Below are 12,061 nucleotides of genomic sequence, written 5' to 3' on the forward strand. Positions count from 1 at the left end.
AGGTACCCTTTGAGTTATCATAAATTGTTTCTTTCCTGATTTCGTTTTTTCTTTTAAGTACTTATCGTGGCAGGTTTGTTTTGCTTTGCTGCCACCCATGATATTATATCAGTCTCTCTGGCTTTCCGTTTGACGTTCTTTGTTGCTGTGTTGCTCACCATACAGGCCGCATACCTTCTGGTAAGCTTCCTAGTTCTTTTCCTCTACATTGAATCAACGTTATCCTCTACAAATACCTGACAACACTTGCAGCGCATTTACTTCCTTCAGTATTCCTCATTGCTTCTTCATAATCAATTCAAAACTTGTCCAGCTCATATCACCCTGCGCAACATCATTTGCACTCTTCCCGTGAGCGCCCATTGCGAGGCGACCCACTCACCTTTGGTTCACATCGAGTCCTGATTGCAGCCCTGATTTAAAGCAAACAACCGCATTTCCAAATGTAAGTCCTGAACCATTAAACTTTTCCACATAACTCGGAGCACTTCGTACCTATTATATCCCCATAGCGCTCTGTGTTTGTTGTGGCCGCATTTCACTTCCCCTTCACTGATAACCCGCCGTGGTTGCTCAGTGGCTATGGTGTTGGGCTGCTGAGCACGAGGTCACGGGATCAAATCCCGGCCACGGCGGCCGCATTTCGATGGGGGCGAAATGCGAAAACACCTGTGTACTTATATTTAGGTGCACGTAAAAAAAATCCCAGGTGGTCAAAATTTCCGGAGTCCTCCACTACGGCGTGCCTCATAATCAGAAAGTGGTTTCGGCACGTAAAACCCCATAATTTTTTCCCCTTTACTGCTATTGTATTTTCCCGTGTTTCCTTATATCTACAACCTTCATATATCCATAGACTAAGGTACTTATGTTCTTTTATGCGAGGTATTTCCTGGCCCTGTATTGCCACTGTACGTTCGCGGTTTTATTTGAATACCGTAACACTTGCTTTTTTAACGTTAACTTTCAGACCTAACTACTCGCCTTCGTATCCACAGATATTAGCCAGACGTTGCATATCACTTTGTTTGTTAGCTAGCAACATAATGTCGTCCGCATAAAACAAAACATGACGCTGCAGCTCTACTACAGTACCCGTCTGCTCGTATGAGAGATTAAACCCACCATAACTTCCTTCTGTTCATATAGGAGGTTGTGGCCAAGTACTGCACCAGGGTGGCCAATCCTGCTCTGGTGAGGGAGTGCGTTACCGGTTCTGGTCACCGGGATCAGGCCACACTCCAGGCCTGTTTGTGCAATTTTATCAACACGCGGATTTTTTTTTTTTTTTTTTTTTAATCCGGTGGAAAATTGCCGGCACCGGGATTCGAACCACGGACCTCTTGCACGCGAGGCGGGTGTTCTACCTCTACGCCACCGCTGCACTTCTTGCCATTATCCCTCAAGAGAAAAGTGTATAATAGCTGTGTCTTACCAGTACTCACCTACGGGGCAGAAACCTGGAGGCTTACGAAAAGGGTTCTACTCAAATTGAGGACGACGCAACGAGCTATGGAAAGAAGAATGATAGGTGTAACGTTAAGGGATAAGAAAAGAGCAGATTGGTTGAGGGAACAAACGCGAGTTAATGACATCTTAGTTGAAATCAAGAAAAAGAAATGGGCATGGGCAGGACATGTAATGAGGAGGGAAGATAACCGATGGTCATTAAGGGTTACGGACTGGATCCCAAGGGAAGGGAAGCGTAGCAGGGGGCGGCAGAAAGTTAGGTGGGCGGATGAGATTAAGAAGTTTGCAGGGACGGCATGGCCGCAATTAGTACATGACCGGGGTTGTTGGAGAAGTATGGGAGAGGCCTTTGCCCTGCAGTGGGCGTAACCAGGCTGATGATGATGATGATGAACTTCCTTCTAGCGCCCTCTCCATCCTCACCATGTACATGATAAACAGCAGTGGGGATAAAGGGCCGCTGCCTCGGTTCCTTGTACATATCAACATTCTCCTCGTTTCTCAACCCTTCCCATTCAACGGAAATGGCATTTTCTAGGTAACTCTCTCTCAAAAGTTGTAGACAAGCTTCGCCTAAGACTTCCCTTTCCAGAATATCCACACAAAATGTTTGCGTCTATGTAGTTATGCGCCCCTGTAATGACTAAAAAGGCCACATATAATAGTCTCATTACTACTCTCGATATTTCAATACACTGAGTAAGGGCAAATAAGTTATCAGGCAAAGGCCTACCTATTCTGAAGCTATGCTGAAGTTCACCCAAAATGCTATTATTCTCTGCCCAAGGTTGCAGCTTTAACTTAATTGCCTGCATTGCTAAGCTGTATCATCATCACCATCAGCCTAGTTACGCCCACTGCAGGGCAAAGGCCTCTCCCATACTTCTCCAACTACCCCGGTCATGTACTAATTGTGGCCATGTTGTCCCTGCAAACGTCTTAATGTCATCCGCCCACCTAACTTTCTGCCGCCCCCTATTACGCTTTCCTTCCCTTGGAATCCAGTCCGTAACCCTTAATGACCATCGGTTATCTTCCCTCCTCATTACATGTCCGGCCTATGCCCATTTCTTTTTCTTGATTTCAACTAAGATGTCATTTACCCGCGTTTGTTCCCTCACCCAATCTGCTCTTTTCTTATCCCTTAACGTTACACCTATCATTCTTCTTTCCATGGCTCGTTGCGTCGTCCTCAATTTCAGCAGAACCCTTTTCGTAAGCCTCCAGGTTTCTGCCCCGTAGGTGAGTACTGGTAAGACACAGCTGTTATACACTTTCCTCTTGAGGGATAGTGGCAACCTGCTGTTCATGATTTGAGAATGCCTGCGAAACGCACGCCAGCCCATTCTTATTCTTCTGGTTATTTCAGTCTCATGATCCGGATCCGTGGTCACTACCTGCCCTAAGTAGATGTATTCCCTTACCACTTCCAGTGCCTCGCTACCTATCGTAAACTGCTGTTCTCTTCCGAGACTGTTAAACATTACTTTAGTTTTCTGTAGATTAATTTTCAGACCCACCCTTCTGCTTTGCCTCTCCAGGTCAGTGAGCATGCATTGCAATTGGTCTCCTGAGTTACTAAGCAAGGCAATATCATCAGCGAATCGCAAGTTGCTAAGGTATTCTCCATCAACTTTTATCCCCAATTCTTCCCACTCCAGGTCTCTGAATACCTCCTGTAAACACGCTGTGATTAGCATTGGAGATATCGTATCTCCCTGCCTGACGGCTTTCTTTATTGGGATTTTGTTGCTTTCTTTGTGGAGGATTACGGTGGCTGTGGAACCGCTATAGATAGCTTCCAGTATCTTTACATATGGCTCATCTACACCCTGATTCCGTAGTGCCTCCATGACTGCTGAGGTTTCGACTGAATCAAATGCTTTTTCGTAATCAATGAAGGCTATATATGAGGGTTGGTTATATTCCGCACATTTCTCTATCACCTGATTGATAGTGTGAATATGGTCTATTGTTGAGTAGCCTTTACGGAATCCTGCCTGGTCCTTTGGTTGACAGAAGTCTAAGGTATTCCTGATTCTATTTGCGATTACCTTAGTAAATACTTTGTAGGCGACGGACGGTAAGCTGATCGGTCTATAATTTTTCAAGTCTTTGGCGTCCCCTTTCTTATGGATTAGGATTATGTTAGCGTTCTTCCAAGATTCCGGTACGTTCGAGGTCATGAGGCATTGTGTATATAGGGCGGCCAACCTTTCTAGGACAGTGTTCCCACCATCCTTCAACAAATCTGCTGTTACCTGATCCTCCCCAGCTGCCTCCCCCCTTTGCATAGCTCCCAAGGCGTTCTTTACCTCTTCCGGTGTTACTTGTGGGATTTCAAGTTCCTCTAGACTATTCTCTCTCACCTTATCGTCGTGGGTGTTACTGGTACTGTATAAATCTTTATAAAACTCTTCAGCCACTTGAACTATCTCCTCCATATTAGTAGCGATATTGCCGGCTTTGTCTCTTAATGCACACATCTGATTCTTGCCTATTCCTAGTTTCTTCTTTACTGCTTTTAGGCTTCCTCCGTTCCTGAGAGCCTGTTCAATTCTATCCATATTATAGTTCCTTATGTCCGCTGTCTTACGCTTGTTGATTAACTCACAACTCACAACAGCTCACAAGCTATACCGCTACCGTTTGAGTGCTCGGTTTAAATATGAGGTAAAAAAAAATATTCATATCCTCGATGCCTTGGCACATTTAGAAACAAATGAGAAATATTACAATACTAGACGTGGAGAAAACTGGAAGGTTGCTGTACCACGCTTGAATTCTGGTATGGAACGTTTGTGTTTCTCTCTGCCATCTCTTTTAAACTATTATCAGTCACTAAATTTTGATTTATTTAGTTGCTCCACTGTTACACTTAGAGACCTGTTTGCTTATTGACTAACCTGATTTCAGCTATTCTGGTGTTTGTTTTTATCTAGCTCAAGACTTTTTCTTTTCTTCTGCATTTATCAAGTGCCTTGATACGCTTATTGTCTGTTCATTCTTTTGTGTTGACTGTGTTTGATTGATCTGGCTCAGGACTTTTTACTTTATTTATTTGCTTTGATCAAGTGTTTCGATTTGTTTATTGCTTGTTTATGCTCTGGTGCTGTCTAGACGCTGCCTTATATATGGGTCTGCGGACTCGTCAAGCCGCCAAGTGGCAGCTTTTTTTCCGTAGCCCCTCCATCTGTAGCACCTGATGGAAAATAAAGATTTGATTTGATTTGATTTGAACTTAGAAAGTTCTGCCAGTTCTATTCCAGCTGTAGGGTTAGAGGCTTTCATACATTGGCGTTTCTTGATCAGATCTTTCGTCTCCTGCGATAGCTTACTGGTTTCCTGCTTAACGGCGTTACCACCGACTTCTATTGCGCACTCCTTAATGATGCCCATAAGATTGTCGTTCATTGCTTCAACACTATGGTCTTCTTCCTGGGTTAAAGCCGAATACCTGTTCTGTAGCTTGATCCGGAATTCCTCTAGTTTCCCTCTTACCGCTAACTCATTGATTGGTTTCTTATGTACCAGTTTCTTCCGTTCCCTCCTCAAGTCAAGGCTAATTCGAGTTCTTACCATCCTATGGTCACTGCAGCGCACCTTGCCGAGCACGTCTACATCTTGTATGATGCCAGGGTTCGCACAGAGTATAAAGTCGATTTCATTTCTAGTCTCACCATTCGGGCTCCTCCATGTCCACTTTCGGCTAACCCGTTTGCGGAAAAAGGTATTCATTATCCGCATATTATTCTGTTCTGCAAACTCTACTAATAACTCTCCTCTGCTATTCCTAGAGCCTATGCCATATTCCCCCACTGACTTGTCTCCGGCCCGCTTCTTGCCTACCCTGGCATTGAAATCGCCCATCAGTATACTGTATTTTGTTTTGACTTTACCCATCGCCGATTCCACGTCTTCATAGAAGCTTTCGACTTCCTGGTCATCATGATTAGATGTAGGGGCGTAGACCTGTATGACCTTCATTTTGTACCTCTTATTAAGTTTCACAACAAGACATGCCACCCTCTTGTTAATGCTATAGAATTCCTGTATGTTACCAGCTATGTTCTTATTAATCAGGAATCCGACTCCTAGTTCTCGCCTCTCTGCTAAGCCCCGGTAGCACAAGACGTGCCCGCTTTTTAGCACTTTATATGCTTCTTTTGGTCTCCTAACTTCACTGAGCCCTATTATATCCCATTTACTGCCCTCTAATTCCTCCAATAGCACTGCTAGACCCGCCTCACTAGATAACGTTCTAGCGTTAAACGTTGCCAGGTTCATATTCCAATGGCGGCCTGTCCGGAGCCAGGCATTCTTAGCACCCTCTGCAGCGTCGCAGGTCTGACCGCCGCCGTGGTCAGTTGCTTCGCAGCTGCTGGGGACTGAGGGCCGGGGTTTGATTGTTGTGTTCATATAGGAGGTTGTGGCCAAGTACTGCACCAGGGTGGCCAATCCTGCTCTGGTGAGAGAGTGCGTTACCGGTTCTGGTCACCGGGATCAGGCCGCACTCCAGGCCTGTTTGTGCAATTTTCTCAACACACGGTTGTTGTTTTTTTTCTGGTATTTTCCGGTGGAGAATTCTGCGGTCCGGGATTTGAATCACGGTCCTCTTGCACCGTGATTACTGATGTAAGTTCAACGGTCTATACGAACGAATTCTATCATTCCCTCCTTGCCTTTATTTATTAAATTCTATCTACTTTCGCACCAACTGTCTGAAATTCATCTACTTTTTAGGGTTTCTTCTACTGCTTTTATCAGACCTTCCTTACTTTGTGGTACTAGTTCATGAATCAGCCTCATGGGAATCTCGTCTGTTCCTGTGCCTGTGCGCTTAGGAATTTTGTCTTCGGCTTTCTTCCAGTTGAAATTTGTCAGCAGCAGCTCCTTTCCCATCTGATTCTTTTTCACGGCCCTTTTTCCTCACTTACAACATCTTCGTTGCCTTCGAAAAATTCAGCTGTTTTTTTTTTTTCGGATGTAATTTAATGCCACGTCCCCTTTCAATTTTCATCTTCGTATAGGATATGTTGTGTTGTTCCAGGCTTCCAGCCTAATAATTTTGTGTGGTTCCAAAATAATTTAGGTGCTGCCTTATTTTTCTCAAGTGTTTCTGACAACCAACGTTCACTTTCACCTTTTACGTTTGCGGCCACCAGTATTTAAACCATAGATTTTTTTCTCCCGGTATATTTCCCATTTTCTGGCTACTTCATCCTGCGGGAACTGCGCATTTTTTTGCCCGCCTGTGCTATTGGGATGCTTTATGTCGATCGGCGATCGCTTTTTGTACCTTCCTGTTCCACCAGCTTTTCAGTTTATTTTTTCCTTTTCATAGAACATGTTGCTTCTCTTTCTGTATTTCTGTTGATATTACACTTACAAGCTGACTATATTCCCACTCTTTGCTTAGCCATTTGTCAAGTTCTTCCTCAATTCTTGTGACAATATTTGTTATTTGTTCAATGTTCAAATTTGGATTGGCCATATTGAGTTCCTTGCTCTCTTTCCCAACTACATATCCCATTTTCAAAATGATTCCTTTGTGGTCACTTCCTATGCTTTAATACCTTTCCTGGTCAGTGGGTATATACCCACCGCCGAGTCCCAAATTGAACAGGAGGCAGGCCGTCGCCTGGCGACAACTACAGACAAACACGTTCCCTAATCTATTCCGTCTCAAACGTATCTTCCCAGATAAGCATCAGGACGACACGTGCAAATTGTGCCAGGAAGGACCAGCAACACTCAAACACATGCTGTGGGAGTGCAATGTAGTTATAGAAGGGATGGCAGTTACTCCGGAGACCCTGTCGTCGAGGTGGGCCGCCGCTCTGCGCAGCTCAGACCTCGGAATTCACATGTGGGCAGTCCAGCAAGCCCGTGAAGCGGCGTTGAGGCAGGGCCTTGACGTTCCTCCGTGGGAGACCTGAGCGCGGGTCGCGTTAAACCTTGCTGGACATACAAGAAAGTTGTATCCATCCATCCATCCATCCTGGTCAGTGACCATTTCTCTCAACTTATCACAAATTCCTTTTGTCATCAGACAGTAATCAGTGGTTAATAACCGGTTTCTCAATTCCCACGTGAACAGCCCTTCACACTTAAGCCCTGTATTCACGATAACGCGGCTATGTTGCTCACAAAGATGTAGCATTGACTTCCCGTTGTTGTCGGTATAGCCATCTAGATCCTGTATGTGGGCATTCATGCCACCTAATAGGATAATTTCAGCATTATTCCCTAAACCCTTAATATCAGCTATTAGGCATTCGACTAACTCTTGATATATAGGTGCTGTATTCAAACGTATTTTGCGGAGACAGTATTGTTACATAAATAAACACGAAAAGGAAATTATTTCGATTGAAGGCATGTAAAATAGAATGGAATATTTATTCGTATCCGCACAACTAGAACTTCTGGGTAAATTTTTTTTATGCCGTATCGCTGCTATTATAAACGAGACGTACACGTTTGCAACATAAGTCAACTGAAATAGTCCCACAAGCGGCCTATGGTCAGTCAACAGTGTGAATGGCGACGAGAATGGGATGACAACGGGCCGTCCTCTTAGTACGCCGCAGCTTTCGCCACCATGGGAGGATATGCCAGCCCTCCACAGGTTGACGAGACGAATTACGAGTGACCAGCTTATCAAGTTCGACTGGAGGCCTTCTTTGAAGGCAATGGCGGCACGGACGACAAAAAGAAGCGGGCCATGTTGGTTGCAGCACTGACGACCCACGCCGTGGATGTACTTAGTGGTCGATGCGCGCCAGACAAGCTGAACGAACTTTCTACGCCCGAATGGTAGCATTGTTGCAGCGCCACTTTTCGCCGCAACCAAACGAGATAGCACAGTCTTACAAGTTATTTACACGTGGTTAGCTGCCAGGCGAACCTGTCAAAGATTTCATAGTTGCCATTCGTCAAACAGCGGACACATGCAATTCTGGCGCAACGTTGGATTCAATGCTGCGATATCGCATCGTCTGTGGGCTGCAAAGCGCAGGAGTGCGTCGAAAGTTGCTTCCGAAGCCGCACCTGACGAGGACAAAAGGAGAAAAAATCGTGCTATAGGCCGAAATCGCACAAGCGAGCGCGCAGCAGATAATGAGCCACGCCGCTGTAGGAAGCGCACATGCGATGGGAGGACAGCCTTATCGCCCAAGAAACCGGCCACGGATTATTTCGTGTAACCGCTTTGGAGCAAAAGGGCACGAATCAGAGGATTGCCGGTTCCGTTCGGCAGCATGCTTTAAGTGCCAACAGCGGGGTCATATCGCCCGAGCCTGTTTCCGTCGGGAGAGAGAGTTCATTGAAATACCACCAGGGCTGTCGCGTCAGGTAAGTACTCTATCGCCTTGGGAGGGAGGCGCATCTGTGGGCGCGGACGGTATACTTGCGTTGGAAGAAGCGGCCAGTCATGTGAGCCACGCCGGCATCACGGAACCCATTGTATGCACATTGAATTGTGGGGGCGTTTAAGTGGACTTGCAGGTCGATACAGGGTCACCAGTGTCGGTCATTATGTGGCCAACCTTTGAGCAAAACAAAACAGTGTAGCCCAAGCTGCGTGATTTGCCATTGAACCTGACTTGTTTCCTGGGAAGGCTTCCCGTTCGGGGACAGCGCAAGCTCAAGGTTTCGTGCGGAAACCGGTCGACTGACGGATCCCCGACAGTCCTCGGTTGCTCCGGCCCCAATTCGCGCGGACGTGACCTGACCCAGGCGCTCAACATGCTCGAGGCGCCAGTAATGAACGTGAACACGACAGGTGAGTGCATGCCTTTTCCCGGCACGGACGGTGTTAACGTGCACTGTTTGGTAGCAGAATTCGCTGACGTGTTCGCGCCAGGCCTAGATCTCGTCAGAAGTACGCTGGTACACTTTGAGATGCGGGACAACGTGGTACCGCCATTCTGGAAAGCACGTAACGTTCCGTACGCTTTCGTCCAAGGGTAGAGGCTGAACTGGAGCGCCTTTTGGCCGCGGGCATTATTGTTTCAGTGCCTCATTCTAAGTGGGCCGCACCGGTGGTTCCGGTAGTAAAGTGCTACGGCCGCTTTCGCTACTACGGTGATTTTAAACTCACGGTAAACAAAGCTTGTCACACTGAGCAATATACGTTGACCCGGGTGGAAGATATCCTGGCAACATCGAACGGCGGTCAGGTTTTCACCACGATAGATTTGCGTGAGGCTTACACTCAACTATCGTTGGATGATGAAGCCATGCTACTTACGACCGTAAACATGCATAAGGGACTGTTTCGCTTCGCTCGCCTGCCATTTGGAGTGGCTTCCGTGCCGGCAGTGTTCCAACGCCGCATGGCGACCATCTCGCAAGGACTTCCTGGAGTTCAGGTCTGCTTAGACGTCATCATTGCAGAGAAGCACAATGACTGCACCACACTGCACGAAGTATTGCAGCGGTTTCGGGAAAATGGCGTGCGCTTAAATGCTGACAAGTGGAAGTTCCGTCGAGCACAGGTGAACTTCCTGGGACATCGAATTAGTGCTCAGGCACGGCAATGAATTCGGAAAACGTGGAGGCCATTCTTCAGATGCAGGAGGCGCGGAACTTCGCAGAATTAAGGTCATAACTGGGCATGGTAACATACTACAACAAGTTTCTTCCCAATGCATCTACGGCCATAGCGCCCCTGTATCAACTGCTCTGCAAGGAAGCTAAGTGGGAGTGGGGTCCCAGACAACAACGGGCGTTCAGCAAGGTGAAGGACCTCCTCGAGTCCGCCGATTTCCTGGCGCATTTTGACCCACGCGAGCCTCTTGTCCTGGAATGCGATGCCTCCCCTGATGGGATAGCTGCAGTGCTTTCTCACGACGTCGGGGACGTGGTGCGTCCAGTACCTGCTCGGTAAGCCATTCACACTGTTGACTGACCATAGGCCTATATGCTATAGGCCTACATGAAAGACAGTACTGCATCACAACGTCCGAAATTCTCGCCCCTGGCTGGTATGTTTGTGGCCGAACTTATAATTCCGTGCAAAGCAAGTGACGGTTTCCGGTTAGTTTTTTTCTTTGCAGGAATACTTTTACTCTGTCTCGGAGCCGGAGAAGCTTGGTATTCAAGAACGTCACTGACAGTATTCACTCCTTTCCTGAGACGTCTAGGTAAATGACGGGAAGTCGAAGAACTATTGAGACTGCGAGCGCAGCGCGTCCTGCCTTCTGCGTGTGAACAGACGATATAAATGACCGCTTTGAGAATGACATACTGCAGCAAGAAACGTCACACTCTTATACTCTCTATCACCATGCGTTAACTACTTTCTTCGTAGTTTCAATCTGAAAGCTATTAAGCACAGGTGTGTAATAACAACACAGTGAGTAGCAGAACACGCGTGCTTCGCGACAGACCCCTGACCGCAGCGCCACTCCTTGCTGTCATGATGCGGAGAAGCAGTGAACTACGCCGGTTGGCACACCTACCCATCTAGCCAATGTAACGGTGGTGGCATTGACGGTGGCGCGTTGAGCAATTTTCGCGCAAATGCTATTGCAATAAAAATCCCTTCTTATACTACAGTCATTTCAGAACAAAGCGAATAATAGAAACATACTCTTGGCACAGTATAACCTTCACAAGCTTTAATAACTGCTGTTTATATGTAGTCCAATTTATAGTTGCGCGTATCCATTCTGTGAAATACCCGCCTCTTCTTCTTGTTAGTCAATAAAATAATCTGCCACAAGACGTGCTACTCTCCAAACACCATGAAAACTTTGTTTAGACGTTGGAAAGCTACCATCTATAGTAGTTGTATTTGCATTGCCGTCTTTATATGCTTCCTACTTATTTGCATATGCGTGTGTTTGTTCATAGATCTATTTGCTCTATTAGTGTTGCTCCTAAGTTTCTTTTTTACTTTACTCTAACCCCTCTGTGCAGTGCCTGGAGCGGATTCTTAGCGAAATAAGAAAAGTGAATTGCATATGCACTCTTCATGCCAAGACAGTATTTCAAGAACACGAAGTGTTGATTACGCTCATGGTCTTCATTAAAAAATTCAACTTCATTTGACATTAGGTATCTTCTTACAATGATTGCGAAGTGCTCAGATTATGGAATACTGGCTTGTATTTTCCTGTTTGTTTTTCGCTACATTTGACCTTCCTAATCAAAAGGGCGCCTATACCTCAAGAAAAAACATGGTTTTTTGTTGCTGCTGTCTATATAGCACGCGCCACCACACACATTACCGGAATATACTTTCGCACACCACTAATTGAGATAAAAATCTTGCAAACTGGGTATATTCTTTGGAAACTGGCAAATATCCCAATGCCTTGCGTACTTGCTGGGAACGTTACACGGCAATTTGCTCCATGTTCTAACTTGCACCAACTTCCTGTACCCCGCCTGCTCTGGACATGGGAAAGCGAAAGCTGGAACGCTTCACCGCAAGAGCCTCACACTACCACCTCTGCTGGCGGAAGGAATAATTTCTGTTATACACATCAAGGTTTGTCGCCTATATGCACAAGACCGACTGCGTGCAAGAGAATCAGCATTGTTCCAATCGCCATGACGGGGATTTGGTGGCATGCACAAA

This window comes from Dermacentor andersoni, chromosome 9 (assembly GCF_023375885.2).
Source record: "Dermacentor andersoni chromosome 9, qqDerAnde1_hic_scaffold, whole genome shotgun sequence".
In the NCBI taxonomy this organism is placed as follows: domain Eukaryota; kingdom Metazoa; phylum Arthropoda; class Arachnida; order Ixodida; family Ixodidae; genus Dermacentor; species Dermacentor andersoni.